Source organism: Leuciscus leuciscus (assembly GCF_965113295.1).
Source record: "Leuciscus leuciscus genome assembly, chromosome: 3".
Lineage (NCBI taxonomy): Eukaryota > Metazoa > Chordata > Actinopteri > Cypriniformes > Leuciscidae > Leuciscus > Leuciscus leuciscus.
The window spans coordinates 11790705-11812021 of record NC_138727.1 but is presented as its reverse complement, the minus strand read 5'-3'; the positions used below and the strand labels follow the sequence as shown (position 1 = coordinate 11812021).

General features: G+C 41.8%; 1 long non-coding RNA gene across 1 annotated transcript; it reads right to left on the bottom strand.

Moving 5' to 3' along the window:
* Positions 1-1454: 1454 nt before the first annotated feature.
* On the bottom strand, positions 1455-20814 carry LOC309495925. The gene is made up of 3 exons (XR_014204886.1): positions 20445-20814; positions 2360-2441; positions 1455-1844 (listed from the first exon to the last, which is right to left on the bottom strand). It is a non-coding gene; the product is annotated as an uncharacterized lncRNA (long non-coding RNA).
* Positions 20815-21317: the final 503 nt, after the last annotated feature.

Below are 21317 nucleotides of genomic sequence, written 5' to 3'. Positions count from 1 at the left end.
AAGAAGTATCTTATGCTCACCAAGGTTGCTTTTATTTGATAAAAAAAATTAATAAAAAAAAAAAGTAAAAATAGTCATATTGTGAAGTATTATTACAATTTAAAATACCTGTTTTCTATTTTAAAATGTAATTTATTTCTGTGATGGCATAGCTGAATTTTTAATCACTACTTCAGTCTTGAGTAAAATAAATTAATGTCTAATATTCTTCAGAAATCATTCTAATATGCTGACTTCGGGCTCAAGTAACATTTCTTATTATTATCAATGTTCAAAACAGTTGTGTTGCTTAATATTTTTGTGGAAACCGTGATTTTTTTATTTTTTTATTTTTTAGATTCTTTTATGAATATAAATTTCAAAAGATGTTTGACAGTAAAGTTTGGACTTTTGGGTGAACTTTCCCTGTAATGTTGAGACAGGACATTTGTAGTGTAATTGAAGGGTTTTTTTAAAACTTTTTTTTTAATCAAGTTATTCTAGAATCTAGAGTTTCATTAAAAGTTATTTTTAATGTAAAGAACCCTGTGAAGTGGAAGGAAGACTCTAACAAATTCTCGTCTTGATGTTTATTAAGCTTTGATGAAGCGGGATGTGAAATATGGCACATTTTTCAAATCCCGCATTTGTTGTATGTTCATCTGACGGCTCTTCCACACTGTTTATCATGTAGCTGGGAGTAGATTGCATTATTTATGTGGAATGTGAGGGTGGGTTGCGTCTCTTGCATGCTGTCAGTGTTCTGGTGAAAGAGCTGTGTTCATTATCCAGGCATATGTCTTCAGTCTAATGCACTAACAGGGTGATGCCTGTTTGCCATCAGTCCCTCATAAACAAACTTGCTCAACAGAAAGAGACAGTGAATGATAGAATGCATGTGTTTGACCACAGGCTGAAAAACATTGATTGTTGTCATTGTCAGTCAAGGTTTCCACATCTCACTTTCTAAAAAGTACCATGATATTAGCTCTTGGCTGTTTGTCACTTTTATTGATATAATAATACAGAAAAAACAAGAAAAGGTGGATTGAAGAATGTCACAAGTTGGATGTGATCTCGTGTTGCCCACATGAGCTCCACAGCTACACCACAGCTCCTACCTATTTTCAGTTATAAGTATATAACTATATGTCTAAATATGAGTTTCATTGTTTTAATGTAAAGTTAATTAAATGCTCTCTTTTTTTTTGCAGCATATTAATAAACTCAGTCTGTGTAATTAAGTAATATCTAATTATTTGTGTATGCTTTCTCCTCCTAGGTTAATATGCAGAGTATAGTAAGTAAGCCATTTGTAGGTTGATTTCCCATGAAAGTTTAAACACTGTGATCCTGTAGCACTATAAAAAATTTTTTTTTAAAAATTCATGTTGTATTGTTTATTAAAAGAATATTTCATTCCGATCAGCCACACACAGCAATTTAAGTTCAATTTAATTTTGTTCAACCAATCTCAGACATTGCAGTATTCAGGGTTCAGGAAACATATTTTTGCAATTCCATGTGTTGCCACCAGTGGCACAGAGATTACACACTTATGTAATTTCTCTTTTGAGTTAAAATTATCTTGTTTTAAAGATGCTTAGATATTTTACTTTGATTAACAATTGGGGTTTTTTTTCCGTCTATGTAATTGTTTTGGAAGCCGCAGATACTGTATGACTTCAGCTAGTAATGTATCTAAGGGAAATCTCTTATTGCTTCTGTCATAGGTGATACATGTGTATGTAAATGTAGCCAATTTTAAGACAGTTTCTTGTCTTTGTGTGTTCTCTGTGGAGTCCTTTGGCATAAGGGTTTTCCAGTCCTCTTCTTCCAATCTTGGACAGGAATGAAAAAGGAACCTGCAGAAAGAATTGTAAAAACAGAGGAATAAAGTCAACATTTCCTAGTGGTGCAGTTCTAGTGGGACATTCCAACATGAGAGGAAACTAGTTTTTTTCTTTTTTTTTCTTAGTGTCGTCTTGGGTACAGTTCTTTTCTGCTTGGCTGGACGTGGGTAATATGTCATCCTGAACAGAAGTTAAAACTTCAAGTCATGTAGCAGGAGGCTCTGTAATCTGTTTTTGGTTGCATTTCCCAAAAGCATTGTGAGCCAAGTTGATCATTTAGAACATTGGTGGCAATGGTCTCCATGATCAACTTGGGCTCACAATGCTTTTGGAAAATGCAGCTCTGGGTGGTAGATCTCTTTGAACATGTTCAGCATGGGAGTCATGTGTTTAACATGCCTTTACTACAGCTCCCTGGTGATACAAGCTCTCCATATGCCATCTTGCATTTGTTCAAGGTGTGTGTAGTGCTGGTAAATGCATTAAAACATTTAAGCGCTGCTTTAGAATGTAGATGTTATTCTTACCCTGAGGAATGGCTCTTTCAGGTACGTGTGTGTTCCTTCCTCGGTCTCCTTTGAGACTGGAAATATGCTTTAACTGGAAGAGCTGTTAGGAAGCAGACAGACATGATGTTTTCACTATGACTTCATGGTCAAACACATACACACATGCCACCTACATTAAGAATGGACACACATTGCTGACTCTGTAGTGCAGATGGCTCTTTAGTTCACATATTTTATAACATGCTGAGAGTTACGTAGTGTTACTAGAAAGCCAAAACATATTTCATCCAACATTTAAAGGTCACCATTGCTCTCTAACAGTCCTAAGAGCCAGCTGGATGCATCTCATAATGTGCTGTCCCTTACCAAAATTTACGATGAAAGTACCATGGTGTCAAACTATAATACTACCATCCTACTGAATTCCATGGTACTGAATGATTACCATATTCATACTTCTGTCATGACAACTCTCGGAGTGTTTGGCTTGGTAATGGCTGACAATGCTGATATGTTTGGTCTTGGCGGAATAGATCTGCTACGCTGCTGCTGCTGCTGCTGTTGGTTATTGTCAATACAATACAAAATGCCAATGCAAACTCAACATGCTGCTGTGAGCAAGTAAGACATGCTGCTGCTGTACAATATAGCATTAATGAATTACCCATAGCAGATCTATACAGGTGGAGCTGGGGAAGGTGGAGGGTTTCTGAAAGCGTGCTGCAAATTCTACAGCAAATACTTACCAGGTATTTGAAGTTTGAGCAGCGAGCTCATTGGTTACTGACACAGCAGGAACCAATCAGCTGTGCTCTATAGATATGAAGTCAAGGACCTATTATTCTGCGCCAGAGTTTTGTGACAGAACTTTGTATTTCACAGATGCTTCAAAGAATGACGGGATACTATCGTTTAAAAACATGATATTACAGTTCAATTTTTTTGTTCATATTTACTCATTTAAAAGTATAATTTTTATTCATTTATTTAATTCCATTAATGTTCAATGGTACTGTATACAATTTATATTGATTATATACCCTACTGGTCAAAAGTGAAAGAATTAAAATGTTTTGATGTTGAAGGCTGCATTTATTTGATGAAAAATAGTAATATTGTAAAATATTATTTCTGATGAAAAACAATTATTAGTAAAATTTTATTATAAATAACTGTTATTTTAACATAATTTATTCCTGTGATGGCAAAGCTGAAGTATCATCATAACTACGGTCTTCAGTGTCACGTGATTCTTCAGAAATCATTCTAATTTGATTTGATGATAAGTTTTATAAATTATTATTGGTGCTTAATGAATAATGGTTCTTATTATTATCAATGTTGAAAATGTTTTTTCTGCTTAATATTTTTGTGGAAACTGGGATATACTATACTGTATATATATATATTTTTTAATTCTTTGATGATTAGAAAGATCAAAAGAACATAATTTATTTGAAATCTAAATCTTTTGTAACATACATTAGTCAGTTTTGATCACTGTAATGCATCCTTGATAAATAAAAGTATTACAAAATCTTATTCAAACTGATTAACATTTGAATCGTAGTGTATCGGCCTACAATAATTATTTAAATATTTCTGCATTTATGGTGGAAATTAGCTAAATCATATATTTAAAAATAAAATTTTTAAATATGTATGACCAGTGCTTCAATGGGAGGTATTAGACATACTCAAATGAAATATATACAAATATTATAATGAAGAATGATTGTAGTTGTAAATAAATTAAAATCTTTTTCAGTTTTTTTTTATTATTTTTTTATGTCTTTATTGTTGTATGTCTTTATCCCCTGTTATTAAACCAGGGGATGCTTTTAAAAAGATCTCTTCCAGAGAAAGTCTGTATATTTATTAGTGTCGGTGGTGAACAAAATAACTTGGTTAACAGAAAGATTATACAAATAAGACTCTGTTAGCATTAGTTTCTCTCTTGTTTTACACTCTTCCTGTGGATTTGGGTTTTGTCGTCTTTTGGCACCACACTACTTTATCTGCTGTACCCTTGAGCAGAAGCCGTTTGAGATACAGACTAGCCTGTGGTATTATTTGTCATTTCAACATCCATTACGCCGTAAAACCCCTCATTATATACCACCTGCAGTATGCTGCTCACATAATCTCTGGCTAATGACACTCTCATCTCATCCATGTGTCAAGTTTGTGTAGTCTGCATGTCATGTTGATGGTACCCTCACTGTTTGTGTCATTATGTGGACAGTTCAAGCTGGGCTTGTCCTTTTGGCCTGCCCCACTCTAAAATGTTTCACGTCACATGCAGAAGTGACTCCTACTACTGCTGGTGTGAGTGTGCAAGTGTTTTTACTCTTCCATTATCGTTCCTGTCCTACACTAATGAAAATTACTTTTCCCAGGCCAGTACTGCTGATCTTGCGCCTTTAGGCCCAAAACATTATCAATCACAAACCCCTGTTTTTACAGGCAAGGACTTTTCCAGCCATCTTTTCTTCTTTTTATTCAAATCAAAGCTTGCCTAAATGGCTGTTGTGTGTGTTTTTGTCCAGGCTGAGCATTTTTTCGTATAGTGTAAGTGAGTAACTGTGTGAATATTAGAACAGGAAGGAGCCCGGTGCTCTCGAAAAACTCGTTGCAGTTTTGTTGTTAGCTGTTTTAATGACTCTGAAGGATTTTCATAGTTTTAGTTTCCATTAATGGCTCTTGAATGCAGGTTTGACTCTGGCTCTAAGATGAGACATAGGGCTCTAAGAGTGGGCCAGACAATTTTGAAGGAAAGGTACGAGGTTGCCTGGGTGGGCAAAGCTCATGATTAGGCGAGGTGGACAGAAAACCACACCAAGATGCATTCATAAAACAAATGAATAACAAAATGTAACCAAAATTACTCAATGACTCAAGCCATGTACAAGGTTCTCTTACGAGAGTCCTCTCGTACTGCGTTTTGTAAAAACGCTACGGGAAAAGTCTCTTTTCACGAAATACTGAAGCAAAAAATTATCCTTAATTTTCATACATGTAAAGCGCGTTGCGGCAGTGCTTAGCTATGGCGAGACGGCTCGCTCGCTCATTGGCTGCTCTGCAGCAACTGCATAAGCCTATCGAGCGAGGCCTGAGGTGACGTCAGGCCAATGAGGACGCTTCGCGCCCTCCTAGCCATTTCCCGCCGAGACGGGTGTGGCTAGCCTCTATATAAGGAGCTCGAGAAGGCTGATTCACTTGATTTTCATCTCTTCAGCGAAGCTCTCGCATCGCTGGATCACGAGGAAGCAAGCGTCGTTTGAGGCAAGCACTTCAGCGGGACGAGCCACTCGAAGCTGCTGGCAACGCCGCCTTCTACAGCCGTACCTGCTGCGCTTTCCGACGCTATATCCTTTTATTACTCTGTTCTTGTGTGTGTGTGTGTGTGTTCGCCCCGCGACACTCACCCCCTAAAAGAGCTGCGTCTTTTTCAAGATGCCTTCATGTGGCTCGTGCCGAGCCCCACTCGCCCAGGGAGACCAACATGTCATCTGCGTTTCCTGTTTGGGTGAGAGCCATGCAGCACTCGCGCTCGCTGAGGGCGGCTGCCCTCACTGCGACCTTTTGCCGATGGTGACTCTGCGGACTCGCCTGGCATCCTTCTCAGAGTCTGCATTCCCCGCCGCGCTGCCGCGCCGTAAGAAGCGCCGCTCGCAGCGGGCCCCGGAACCCGCTCCAGCCCGACCAAGCTCGCCGGTTTGCCCGCCTGCTTCACCGGCTTCTCCTGTTTCACTTCCTGATGCTCAGCGCCCGCAGTCTGCCACCGCTTCATCAGAGGAAGTCGTTTCCGAGGCCGCGTCGGGAGAGAAGGATTCCTGCTCTCTGCTAGCTTCAGGCAGCGAGGACTGGGCGAGCTCTGAGGACCTCGCGCCTCCTGCCCGCAAGCCCACTACGAGAGCCAACATCGAGAAGGAGCTCATGCGAGTACTCGCGCTGGCCGCGGCGAGCCTCGGCCTCGAGTGGTCTGCACCGGAACTCCCCTCTCGTACCCGGCTGGATGGTAGCTTCCTCCCTGGTGAGCGCACTTCTCCGGAATCTAAGCCCGCCCCCTTTCTTCCTGAGCTTCATGAAGAAGTGGCGAAGGCTTGGAATGCGCCCTACTCTGCGCGAACGCGCTCGTCTGTGTCGCCAGCATTTTCCTCCCTGGATAATGCGAAAGACAGAGGCTACCTTTCACTTCCGCCGGTGGAACAGGCGATAGCGACCCACCTTTGCCCGCCCTCTGCTGGACGGCGGACTAAACCGGTGTTGCCTTCCAAAGCCTGCCGCATGACGTCGACGCTGCTCGCGCGAATTTTCTCCGCCGCTGGGCAGGCTGCGTCAGCGCTACACACACTGTCTACGCTGCAGATATTCCAGGGTGATCTCCTCCGTAAGTTGGATGAGATGGGACCGGAAGCTATCTGCATCGCGGATCTGAGGAGCGCTTCGGATCTAACACTCCGCGCTACCAAGTCTGCTGCACAGGCCATGGGAAGATGTATGGCTTCCGCCACTGTTGCTGAGAGACATCTATGGCTTACGCTCACGGAGATGGCTGATTCCGAGCGCAACGCGTTTCTCGACGCCCCGCTGTCTTCCGCTGGCCTTTTCGGTTCTTCTCTCTCCGAGTTCGTGGAGAGATTTACCGAGGCCCAGAAAGCGTCTCAAGCCTTCAAGCACTTCCTGCCGAAGCGCTCCGGTTCTGCAGCGAGTCGCGAAAAACAGACTCCGCGGAGCTCTCAGCATCAGCCCCCGCCTTCCGCCACATCTTCACAGCAGCGACAGCAGCACAGCTCTAGGTCCCGCTCTCGCTCTACCAGCCGACGCCCCGCTCAGCGCGGGCCGCGGCCGAGGATTGTGGTGAAGCCGGAAGCCCCGAAGAAGTCCTAGCACTCCTAGGGAAGCGCAGGTGTGTGAGTCCCGCTGTGGCCGGTCTCTCACCCAAGCGCACCGCTGTTTCAGTCCCAATACTTGCGACTGTTCCAGCGTTTTCTGCAAGACGCAAGCCTGCACAGTTGCCCGCTCGCCTGCACACAAAAGCCGTTTTCACGGCTACCCAGATATATCCCGAAAAGAGTGTATTTTCTGGTGTCCCGGCCACGGCCGATGGTGCTATAAATGTAGTGTCGATGCCCACTCCTCAGTGCCCATCCCTACACACAAGCACAGCCCTACACTTAGGGCTCGCGCACATAAAATCGACTCAGGTCGATTGCGCTTCCAATATAGTGAAAGTGCCCACTTCCCAGTGCCCACATACACTATGTCTCACAGACCACAGGCTCTCTGTAAAAACGAAACCTGTGCGCGCTCGCTCTGCTCAGGCAGGCAGCGCGTCCAAAGCAGTGAATGTGCCCGCTTCCCGCCCACATTTACTCGCAGACATGAGTCCCGCGGGGCTCGCTCAGCCCTCCCTCACTCAGTTAAGCACTGTAGTAAGGCCGAGGACGAGCGCTCTGCCCGCTGTATTAAGCGCGCCCCCCGCCTCGAATGCCACAGGCATAACGCTTATGTTATCGCACCTCGAAGCACCTCTGTCGCACGGCGAACAGAGCGCGCTTCGCATCCAGCCCTTAGCCAGCCATGCAGAAGCATGGGCAGCGCTTCCAGGGGTTTCGGACTGGGTGCTAGGCATTATAAAGAGAGGCTTCTCGCTACAGTTTTGTCGACGCCCTCCCCGCTTCACAGCGCGCGTCGAGACTACGGTGAATTTAGAAGTAGCACACCTACTTCGCGCCGAAATATCAAAACTGATATGCAAAGGGGCGATAGAGCATGTACCCCTAGCTCAAAGCGAAGGGGGGCTATACAGCAGATACTTTCTAGTCCCCAAAAAGGACGGTGGTATCAGACCCATACTGGATCTAAGACGGCTGAACAAAGCATTAGTGAAACGCAGTTTCAAAATGCTCACGACCAGGAAAATCCTCGCGCAGGTTCGCCGAGGAGACTGGTTCATGTCAATAGATCTGAAGGACGCGTATTTTCAAATACAGATAGCGTCACATCACAGGCGATACTTGAGATTCGCCTTCGAGGGTCAGATATACCAGTATACAGTCCTTCCGTTCGGCTTGTCCCTGGCACCTCGTACATTTACGAAATGCATGGACGCGGCGCTCGCTCCTCTCAGACTCAGAGGCATGCGAGTGCTGAACTATTTGGACGACTGGCTGATCCTAGCTCAATCACGATCACAGCTCGTGGAGCACAGAACCATTTTACTCGATCACCTCGAGAATCTTGGTATCACGGTCAATTGGACGAAGAGTTCACTGAACCCCAGTCAAACGATTTCGTTTCTGGGTACCATTCTGGACTCACAGTCTATGACAGCGCGGCTGTCGCCACAGCGCGTGCTGCACATTCAGCGCGTGGCGAGATCTTTCCGCTGCGGCGCGTCTACCCCGCTCAGGACGTTTCAAAGGATGCTAGGTCTCATGGCCTCAGCATCACCGGTTCTCCAGCTGGGCTTGCTCCGCATGCGCCCTCTGCAGTTCTGGTTGAAAGTGCGAGTACCGCGCGGAGCGTGGGTGTCCGGCCGGTTGCGTCTCAAGGTCAATCAGAGCTGTGTCACAGCCCTGATACCTTGGTTGGCGGACGACTGGTACCGATCAGGTGTAAGCCTGGGGACTTCCTCGGGAGTGAGGATGGTGTCGACCGACGCATCCACCTCGGGATGGGGAGCGCTGCTCGAGGGCAGACCGTTCTTCGGCCTGTGGTCGAAACGAGAAAAGCTCCAACACATCAACTGCCTGGAAATGCTGGCAGTGAACAATGCGCTAACGCGCTTTTATCCCCAAATCAAGGACCAACACGTCGTAGTCCGTTCGGACAACACGGCCGTGGTGTCCTATATAAATCGCCAGGGCGGTCTGAGATCCACATCCCTGTACAGGCTGGCGAAACGCCTCCTAATATGGGCTCAGCACAATTTGCGCTCGCTGAGAGCAGTGCATGTGCCTGGGCTCCAGAATGTGGGCCCAGACAGACTGTCCAGGAACAACATTCCCCTGGGCGAATGGTCTCTACACCCACAAACAGTCCGGCTGTTGTGGGAGAGATTCGGCAGAGCGGAGGTGGACCTATTCGCGTCCCGCGAAAACGCTCATTGCCCCGTGTTCTTTTCCAAGAACGACAGCGCGCTGTCCCACATGTGGCCGCGCTGCCCGCTTTATGCCTTTCCCCCCGTCTCCCTCCTGCCTCAGGTGTTAGAGCGGGTCAAGGAAACGAAATGCTCAATGCTGCTTGTAGCACCGTTCTGGAAGAACCAAGCATGGTTCCCAGTCCTGATGCAGCTAGCAGACATCGCTCCATGGCCAGTGCCATTGAGGAGAGATCTCCTCTCGCAGGCCGGGGGCTCGATTTGGCACCCGCACCCGGAGCTGTGGTCGCTTCACGTGTGGGCGCTCAACGGTTATCCGTTAACCTTGCAGAGGGAGTGATAAATACCATCACTCAGGCCAGAGCGCCGTCGACTCGGCGGCTTTATGCCTCGAAGTGGTCGGTTTTCTTCGGCTGGTGTACAGCTCGGAGCATATCACCTCTCGATTGTGAGGTGACGGAGGTTCTCTCCTTCCTACAGGAGCTGTTGGATAAGGGCAGATCCCCTTCCACGCTCAAAGTTTATGTGGCGGCTATTACAGCGTTTTCTGGAACAACGCTGGGGCAGTCTCTAGGAAGGAACGATTTAGTCATCCGCTTCCTCAGGGGAGCTAGGAGGCTAAATCCTCCCAGACCTCCTTCAGTCCCTATGTGGGACCTTTCTACGGTTTTGGCGGCCATGAAAGGTGCCCCTTTCGAGCCTATCCAATCTATTAGCCTCAAACATTTGTCTTTCAAAACAGTGTTCTTGATGGCTCTCGCTTCAGTGAAGCGCATAGGCGACCTGCACGCGCTCTCTGTGAGCCCAGCGTGCTTAGAGTTTGGACCTAACGACTCTAAAGTCATACTCAAACCTAAGCATGGCTATGTGCCAAAATCCCTCAACACACCATTTCGGGCTCAGGTTATCTCCCTGTCTGCCCTGCCGGGATCAAGTGAGGAAGGGGACTCAAGTTTTCTTTGCCCCATTAGGGCTTTAAGAGCTTACGTGTCCCGCTCTGCTGTCTTCAGACAGACTGAGCAGCTCTTTGTCTCGTTCAGTGGACGTTCCAAGGGAATGGCTGTTTCGAAACAGAGCTTATCCAGATGGATAGTTGACGCCATAGCGCTGGCTTATACTGCCAAGGGCCTCCAGTGCCCGTTGGGAGTTAGAGCGCACTCCACGAGGGGTGTTGCCTCCTCGTGGGCTTGGTCCAGCGGGATTTCCTTACAGGATATATGTACGGCGGCGGGCTGGGCCTCGCCGTCTACATTTATTAGGTTTTACAACCTAGAGGTTCCCGCCTTGCAGGCTAAGCTACTATCGGTGTAGCCGATTCAGCTGTCTAACTAGAACACTGAAATCGCATGCGCAACGCGCTGCCGACTGTCTTATGGGCAGAACTGTGTAAGACCCACATTTCCCACATTTAGCTCAGGTTTCCCCACCCTGTCTATGCTATGTCATATTCGCGTCTGCTGACGCAACCTTATAAGGACAGAGGAATCCCCTCTTGTCTCTAGACTCTCTCTGTGAGGTCATGTTTTACGTCCGCGGACGTTACAATATAGGGAATTATGTAATCCCAGGCTCTTTGTGAGTCTATCTGGTGATTATGCACTGTACACCTGGTTTGCTTCCAGTGATCGGTGTCTTTATCCCAGCACGCACGGCGTTTTACAAGGGGTTCCCGTAGCGTTTTTACAAAACGCAGTACGAGAGGACTCTCGTAAGAGAACGTACTCGGTTACTAACGTAACCTCGGTTCTCTCTAGAAGAGGGAACGAGTACTGCGTTCTCTGCCGTGCGTACGGTTCACTCTGGTTCGCTTCGGCGATGAAAATCAAGTGAATCAGCCTTCTCGAGCTCCTTATATAGAGGCTAGCCACACCCGTCTCGGCGGGAAATGGCTAGGAGGGCGCGAAGCGTCCTCATTGGCCTGACGTCACCTCAGGCCTCGCTCGATAGGCTTATGCAGTTGCTGCAGAGCAGCCAATGAGCGAGCGAGCCGTCTCGCCATAGCTAAGCACTGCCGCAACGCGCTTTACATGTATGAAAATTAAGGATAATTTTTTCCTTCAGTATTTCGTGAAAAGAGACTTTTCCCGTAGCGTTTTTACAAAACGCAGTACTCGTTCCCTCTTCTAGAGAGAACCGAGGTTACGTTAGTAACCGAGTACGTTATCCTGGCCAGCAGGTCACCCAATAGCAGTGTGAATACAGATTTATTTCTAACTCTTCTGAAGTGAAAACACTGGTATTGGGTTGTTTGCCACATTAAAAAGTCCATGACATAAATGAACCTCTTGCGAGAATAAAAAAAATAATTAATAAATTAATATTCGATTCAGAAATTACCTCATCATTTAGCAATAGACTGCTGAGGGCAATAAATACAATAGAACACGTCTTCAGATATGTACTCGATAAACGAGTTAAGGGCATATCATTAAGGCACATGAATCATTAAGATAAATTATGATTGAGATTGTGATGGTAAATTGTGATTACCATCCCACTCCTGTTCAGTGACTCAGCCTACCCTATTGAGCAAAATTGTGAATTGCATAATATGTGAAGGCCAATTAAAACTGAAGTTATATATGTATAGAAATCTTGATGGTAAAGAATGGCCTGTTTATTAGTGGACGATATTCTAGTAAAGCATCACACGAGAAACCTGGAACTAACCCTAACTTGGAAAAAAATATATATATACAAAAATATTTTTTTTCCTACTTTGATTCATATCCAGACAAAAGAAAATAAACCGTGTGTGTGTGTGTGTGTGTGTGTGTGTGTGTGTGTGTGTGTGTGTGTGTGAGAGAGAGAGAGAGAGAGAGAGAGAGAGAGAGAGAGAGAGAGAGAGAGAGAGAGAGAGAGAGAGAGAGAGAGAGTGTGCAGTCTCTGTTTATAATTACTGCTGGCTTTTAGACTACATGAAATGTTCCAGGGCTTGAGCTTTTAGTGTCAATGTGAGAACTCCTAACCGTTAGTCAGACTCTTTTCATTGGCTTAAACGATCTCGCACTGTAACAAGCTTTAAATCAATCGCTATAATGATAGAAATCATTACAGCCTGTGCTTTTTTTAATTTATTTTTTATCAGAGAATAATGATTGTGGTCCTACATGTTTTTACTCCCTCACACATGCACACTGTATTATGTACTGGGAGTACAGCAGTTTAAGCAGTACACAACGATGTTAAATTCTTGTAGGAAAAGAAAAAAATGAGATTGTATTGCCCCAGTAAATTGTATCTGGAGTCAATCCAGATGCAATATTTTTTAAGATTCCTATTAACTCATAATCAGTGTAAGTGAAGTTAGGTGTGTGTGAGTGTGTGCGCCCGTGCGCGCGTGTGTGTTCAGTTAGAGTTAAGAACACAGAGTCCAACAGAAAAATCTTGAAGGACCGTGGGGGTCATCGCACTAGGGAGCAAATCTATTTTTTACACCACAAAACCATCAGTAAGGAGAGATCACACACAAACACACACACACACACATTTTGTTTGCTCAGTTTCTCACTGGATACTATTCTAGGATGCTTTCCTTTCCTGTTTTGTTTCAGTCTGTTCTATAGTGTGTGTGTTGGGTGAGTAACTGTGTATGCGAGCAATATCCTCTATTAAAGTAACACCTGTTACTGAACTTCTACTTTTCACTGTTACTGCTGATTTTTTAAAAAGAAAATAGCCATAAATTTACTCCTAAACTAAAGGCCCCAATATACTCATGGCAAAGGGTTTTTTTTTTTTTTCAATCTTCACTCAGGAGTAAAGAGAAGTTGGAAATACCGTTGTTGCTTGGTATATACTGCATGTGTGCTGCATACTTTCCTTTTAATAACAAAATAAACACACATTAAAATACCAGCAGTGAGACAACAACAGTTAAGAAAGCATCTGATCATAGTGACGTGGATCACAATACATGTATTTATAATAATATATATGTATACAATATATTGTTTTAAAGCAAGCAGCTTTACAGTTTTAAACAAGAATAAACAGTGCAAGTATCGTTTTCAGCTAGAATTACAGCAAAGCTGCTCTCCAGTGTTTTCACGTTTTTACTTGAGTCTGACCTCAAAGGACTGAACAGAAGAAATGAACCTGAGATTTTCACGATAGAAGGTGGAGCCTCCTACCTATTAAATAATCGCCAATGACCAATGGTAGTTCTAAGGTGTTTTCCGAAAAGTTTGCTTTGGTAAACTCTTTCAAATTCCCGAAAACATAATCCAGACAAATGATTTAGCCTCATTTTGTTCAAAATGTCACACCAGTTTGTTCTTTGATTTCACTTGAAGTATATCGGGGCCTAAATACTTAAGTAATTATCAGTCCTTACAAAGGCAAATTTCACCCTTTGCAACCTTAAATATTACATTTTGGCGTTAAACTCATGGCTACTTTCTGCAACAAACACAAATGACATCTCAATGATGAGAGGTGTGCTATTACTTTTCTGTCTTATTCTTCTTTCAATGTAAAAAATGGGCAAACATAAATTATTTAGACCTGCTTTGGAATAGAAAACTGTGCCATATGTGCTCTTTTGACTTGGACCAGTAAATAACCATCCAGAAGACCATAGAAACCACATACATGCATCCTTCACTAAGAATCCCATAACACACTGCAACAAGCTTAAAAAATATTAAATATTAAAATACATATAAAAATAAAAATACTTTAATAAAATGGCCATTTCAAATAGTAAATGTATGTTTATGCTTTTTAAAATATTGTGCCATTAGCTTAACAACATGCTAGCACCAAACTCTAATGGAATCAAATGTGTGTTGAGTCTCCTGTGCGTCAGAGGAATGTTATTTGAATGATGCAGCCTATGAAATGTCACTTAAAAGGTTCAATTTCAGTTAGAACACCACCTATGTAGGCAGTACACAGCAGGATAGCTCACAAGATTTTGGAACAGAGCTAAAATGTCACGTTCAGAAAGAGAGATCTAAACAGGAAAAAGCAGGAAAAGCTGTCAAATGTAGGTTTATAAGGGATTAGGCTATGGCTCACACCAGACTCCAAAGTTTAGAATGCATTAGTCCTGTTTACACAGGCTTTGGCAAGATTATACTCACACCCACAGAGAAAGAGAGAGAGAGCTTGCACACACTTAAATAACAGGAATTTTGCAGATCCAGTCACAGATGGTTGGGCCTACACAGGGGGGTTGACCTCAGTGATGGAGGGATATAAAGAGACGAGACAGGGAGGTAAATAATAGGGGGGTGGGGGGTGATAGAGGAGACAGATATAGTATACTGAGATATATACAGAAAAGACGGACAGACAGAGAGGGTTTTTTTTTACAGAATAATCATGAATTTGGATTTCAGCACAAACTCGCTCCTAATCTTCTTCTATCTTTCCTGTGTAATTTAATTCAGAGGACAAATACATTGACACGGGTCTTAACACAAAACAGCTGAATCAGTGGGTTTGAGGAAGTTTTGGTAGGCTATTATACTGTTCAACCAAATTAGTTTGGGGCTTTTACTGGGTGAATAATAGTTCAGCAATGAACAACTCCTCACGGTCAGTGCATTCGTGTCCTGTTTGCTCCCCACGTAGGCACCTCTAGCTAGACTTCAGTGAGAAATAGTCCTGACCTTTATGACAAAAGAGGGGCTTGGATTGGGGGGTGGGGGGAATTATGTTGTATTATTATGTATTATTACAAATAGCACTTCCCCTAAGACTGTACTTTTATTTGGCGGCCTCAATGAACATGATTTTCCAGAATGTTCGAGGACCTTTTTGTAAAGACAAATTATTTAGTTCTGTATATTCAGTTGACAGCATATAATTAAAACATCTCTAAGTGTATTGACAGTTATGTTTTTGTTTTGTTTTTTGACAGTAAAGAAACATTCCCTTAAAAAAGACAGTCTGCAATATTTCACATTAAAGTTACTAAATATCTAAAGAAACAACACGTCATTTAATGACAATTGCCCAGAATTATTTAATTTTTTTAATGTTCCTTTTTCATGTTGGCATCTATAACCATTAATTTGTCAGGCACCTTCATTGCTGTGATTGCCTCTGGTTAAAATTAATAACTGACAGTTGTGTTCTTGGCTGTTTGAGCTTGTTATCTGTTGACACAGAGTTGACTTGCTGCCACGTTTTCTGTGACGAGCTCTGTGTTTTAGTATAAGCAAGAGTCTACAGTCTGATTCATTATAAAGCACATAGCCTTTTATTTTGTCGCCATGGTGATTTTTGGATTATATGTTATAGGAACCAGTCCCAAAACTTGACTGTTTTTCCAAGTATAATATTGCGTGAACATCAGGGTGTGGAATTAATAATATATATATATATATATATATATATATATATATATATATATATATATATATATATATATATATATATATATATATATATATATATATATATATATATATAGGCCTAAATCAATTGCTGATAACTACATGTTTTCACTCGCTCACACATGCTATTGTGTACTGGGAGTAGAGCAGTTTTTTACAACACAACAATATTTTTTTAAATAAGTTTTCAGAAATAAATCTAGTGTTACAAAATCTGTCACTGGGGCAGTGCCCTTTCAAAAGAGACCAATATGTACACTAATGTGCTTCTTTAAGAGACTAATATGTGAATACAATCTCACAATTTCGGAGTGTCTATATTTACACTAAGTGCAAATAGCCAAGGCTATTTACACTAACTCCGCCCACCAATGTCTGGTTGGGCCAGACAAAAGTGCAAAAAATGCATGTGAAATACTTACATTTTCCCATGAGATCGGGTTGAATGTTGTGTGCCTTTTGAAAGGTCACTGCCCCAGTGACCATAACGACACACCAACACAGAAGATGGAGAAGAACCCAGTTGTGGGAGTTTATTGCAAAACAAGGTAATAAAACAGGTGAGTAGCATGTGGTAAATATACAGGCAAGTCCTTTATTACTTTTTCAACAGATCAGGATCATACACAGAACATGGTTCCAAGATCACACAGGTAAGTAAGTATTCACAGGTAAATCTATCTCAAACAGGGACTTAGACAATCAGGTTATTCATAAAAACAGGTCAACAAAACTTTATCCGCAAGAAAGAGGTCTACAAAATTCAAAAAAACAAAGCACAGGTAAGCAATTCCAAAACACAGTTTAAAGAATCACTTATATCATAAACACAGAAAGATAGTCCATAAACGGTTAACAAAAACTCAAGTCTTTTCCAACAAACAGTAGCAAAAAGAAGTAACAAACAACAAGGCAAGACAATGGCTGTGTCTAAAAACTTGACTTGTTGCCTCACTGCCTTATCAGGCAATGACTTTGCCGACAGGGTTTGCACATGAAGTTGTCTTACGAAACTAATTTTGGACATGCTATGGCAGAGTTTGAGGCAGAGTGACGGTTTAATGATCTATAGCAAAATAAAGATATTTGGTGATAATAACTAAGAAAAAATGCAATTAATACAATAGTAATTTCTCCAAAGTAGAAAACGTTTACACACAAACTGACCACCAACCGCAACTTTCAGATGTCATCTTTATTTTTTAGCTTAACTGTCACAGAATCAAATATTGTGGAATATCAAAAGTAGCAAGGATACATGTATGCTGCCTTCAAAAATCGATCAGATGAAGGTATCTCAGGAGACAGGTAGTGAAGCTGACACTGGATTCGGACATGCTTTCATGCCTTGGAATGCATCCTTCCGAAGGCAGCATTATTAAGCTTTTGGATAGTGTGCAAGTGAACAGTTTAAATACAAGTCTAAATGAGAAGGTACTTAGCTTCAGGTGTATGAGAGCGGGTGACTGTAGAGTGTCTCATTTCGAAGGTTGCATCCTCAGGAGGTTGTATTTGTTGGCCGCATATGTCATTGAGGCTGCGTCATTTCAGTAAACTGACCACTACATTCCAAAGTCATAAGGAAATTACAACAATTTATGCTTTACTAGGAATAACAGTCAATTTTATATAATGCTTACTTTTCTGAATCAAGACATCCTTGATGACATATGTGGCCGACAAATAGCACCTCTGAGCGGGCGGACCGAGTCCAGAGTGTGCATGTGACAGCAACAGCTTTTGTTCGACAGTGTATAATAGAAATGTATAACATCCATTGAAACATTCCATTACACAAAAGGTGCTTTATAGTGAAGGTTCTTCTCTTTTAAGGTTATTTAGGCTATTAAAAATGTTCTTCACACTGAGAAAAACATGAAATGTTCACTGAAAAGTAAACAGAATTCATCTTATATGGCATCACTGCTAACCCCCCTTTTGAAACCTTTAGTTTTAAGAGTGAATTATTACTTTAAGTTCATTAAGTTTCTTTTTTTACATAGTTGACAAAAGCTACAAATGCATATTTAACATACGATCAGATTTATGAACACACAAACACACAAACTGAATGTGTTAGTTAAACTGTGCTGCTTAGTGAGCGGCTGAATCTTCTTAAAGCGACTCTAATCTGCTGTCCTGAGGGCCCTCTCTATGCCGTCTTTGAAAGGACTGGATCAGCCTGCCAGCTGTTGTCCAATCAGAGCTCAGAGACCAAGCCAATCACAGAGCATTAATCTGTTTACAAACTTGTTCACATATTGAAATATTGCTGATACAGTTCAGAATGTGCTATTGTTCTTCTTATTAACTGACTATTTTTTCTTGGGTTTTTGGGTAAATCAAGGTGAAAAAGTCTAGACCTTTCACATAATACATTTTCTAAATAATTATGTAAGCTGCATATTTGAAATATCACCAAGATCTTATTTATTGACAACTCTTTGCTGTTTTTTAGGGTTTTTTGCCCTCACTTAACACTTACTCTATCAGTCTATCTTGTCTATGCGTCTCCACGTATACCTGCAGAGTAAACAGGAAATGGGGAGCATATAAATGCACTGACTTGCCGTTGAAAAGGTCACAGTGGTGACGGGAGTTGATAGAGTTCCAATAGCGAGGATGAGAGGACTGAGCTAGCATAAAGCTAGCCGATTACTGATACATTACAGAGACAGAATAACAGTAGAAAAACACTAAGATTACAAGACAAAACCCCTTATTTTCTCTTCCTCTTTTACAAGAATAACACACAGGTCAAAGTAAAAAGATTACCCACAGTGCTGTGCAAGCCCAGATGATGTTTGATGGTCTTAGCACTAGTAATTAACAACAGTCTTCTACTTTTATTTGATTTATTTTGAGATGTGGTGCAGTGGTAGCAACATGCACATGGCACAATACAAGTAATGCTGCTCCCATGAAGCTGTGGGTTTGAATCTAAGCTCTCTCGTTTTAATTTGGTGGGAAGTGTGATGAGTGGTTAAACTTCTTGGTTGTTAACTGAAACGTTGTGTGTTTGCAAGTCATTAGTAAGTGCTTCATAAGCCATCCCTATAGGCCTAGAATGAATCTTCAGACGTTTGTATTGATTTTTGGGTAAAATAAGATTTTAAACTGAGATTAGACCTCTACATTCTTATTTGTAGCTGAAAATAATTAAATTCAGCCAAAATATGTAAGGATTTTTTTTTTTTTTTTGTATGCAGACCAAATTTATGGAGCTTTCTGGTATCAATGTACCTTTTGCACCAGATATCAACACCACCAACACCAATAAATGTATTCATTCAAGGACGCAAAAGATTTCCTTCTCAAATAAATTCTCTTCATTGAACTTTCTATTACATATATCGCAAAAATATTAAGCAGCGAAATCTGTTTTCAACATTGATAATAATAAGAATATTAATAATTGAGCACCAATAATAAGTGAGCACCAAATATCTGAAGGATCATGTGACACTGAAGACTGGAGTAATGGCTGCCATCAATAAATACAATTTAAAAATGTATATTTTTTCACAGTATTGCTGTTTTTACTATATTTTTGATCAAATAAATGCAACCTTGGTAAGCATAAGAGACTTTTTTCAACAACATGATTTCAAAATAACTATTCCAAACTTTTGACAGGTAGTGCATACAGTATATAAATTATTTAAAATATATAGATGTTTTATAGGATTATATTGAACCTATTTTGCATCCTTGGTTGGGTATGACTACCATTTAAAGGTTGGGTAGGTAGGAATTGTCTAAAAAACTTCTTTTCCAAATTTGTTTAAACTTTATTTATATATCAATACATAATTAAAATGTAAGTACTCTGAAAAAGAAAGTATAAAAATCGAGTGTCTGTAGACCTCTCACGACTGTTTTAAAGACAGCTCATTATTTCCATTCACTCCACCCCCTCCCTTCTGGGCTCCTTCCAAAGCCACGCCCCCAAAACACATGAACGCGCGACTCCGACCGCTGAGCTGGAAGACGCATTATTTACCTGAGACGAGCGGAGAGGAGCGCAGTGCATGCAGTGACATCATGTCAGAATCACATGTAATAAAAAAAATCGAACTTTATCATTATGAATATAAACAAATAAGATGTATTTTAGTACTCACTATCAAGCTAGCATTGGTAAAGTTTAAAGCTGCAGTAGGGAGCTTTTAGAAAACGTTGACTTAGCCTGAAAACATGCTAGTAAACATGCAGGGACACTGATGACGGCGGATAAACAGTTATCGCACATTCACTGGTAGGGACGAAACATCAACAATATGCTTTACATTGACTATGGCCTGCCCATACTTTGACTACAAACTTGGTCCTCAAATCATTACGTATTTTGCAATACATGTAATGTAACTTCATAACGTTGCACTCTTTCTATAAGTTATAAATAGCTAGCAAGATAATAATGGTAACGTTACAGTATCTAAGTAATTATTCTAGCGATGTGTAATGCTAAATAAGGTTTGCTAGTACATTATTTCAGCAACATGACAAGCCAGTGAATTAGCAGGTTTCTATTGTTGCTTTGCACAGTGCGTGACATTTTATCTGTATGCTATGCGGCTAGAGTTTTGACACTGAGTAAATGGCATCCGACGGGCTTGTTTATCGTCATCGGTCTTTTTCCGTTTACCTGTCTTTGTTGTATGAGCTGGTGCCACTCGAGAAATTGGCAGTTTTGGTTGTTTGTCCGCCATTAGCACAGCTGCGCGGCACACCGGCTATCTTGATTTTGAACGAGGTACGCGCTGTGCGAGAGAGGGGTGTGATCAGCGCGTACACAAGCATGATTGACACTGCTAAGACACTCCTCCTGGCTCTGATTGGTTGTTTCTTACCGGGAGCGGTGTATTTCTGCAAATGGCAATAGGACCACTGGGAGGAGCCTGGGGAGCTTGATTTTTCACAGATTATCTGTCTCATATTCTACTGTCAGGACATAATGACAGTTTTAACAAATATGTAAAAAATACATTTTTACAGAAGTTACCAACTGCAGCTTTAATATACCACTCTGTGTTTGTGAGGTATTTCACAGTTAATCACCTACTGTCAAACGTTTTAGTGAGAAGAACAATCAAAAACCAAAGACAGGATAAAAACATGAAATAGGCAAAATATGGAAAATGGAAGTTATAGGGAGGATAGAGGATAACGTTGTACGGAGAGAGGGCTGCAATGAGAGATACGCACAGCATATCGAAAACGAGATGCGGTAGATTGAATAGGTGGAAAGAGTATTTTGAGAGATACTTACTGAGGCAGTGGAAGAAATGGGAGAGAAAGAGAGAGTAAAGCTGGAAAGCAATCTGACATTTCTCTTAAAAGCATAGTAGCGTATCTCTCTATAAAGTGATTGGCTATGCAGAGGTGAAATGTTCTGTTCTTTTGCTGAATAGAATCACTCCGCCAATTTCCAACCTGGCAGCTTCCACAGATTCCTTTAACCTCCCTCTCTGTTTTTCTCTCTCTCTATCCCATCGCTCCCTTCCCCTTGTTCTTGTGA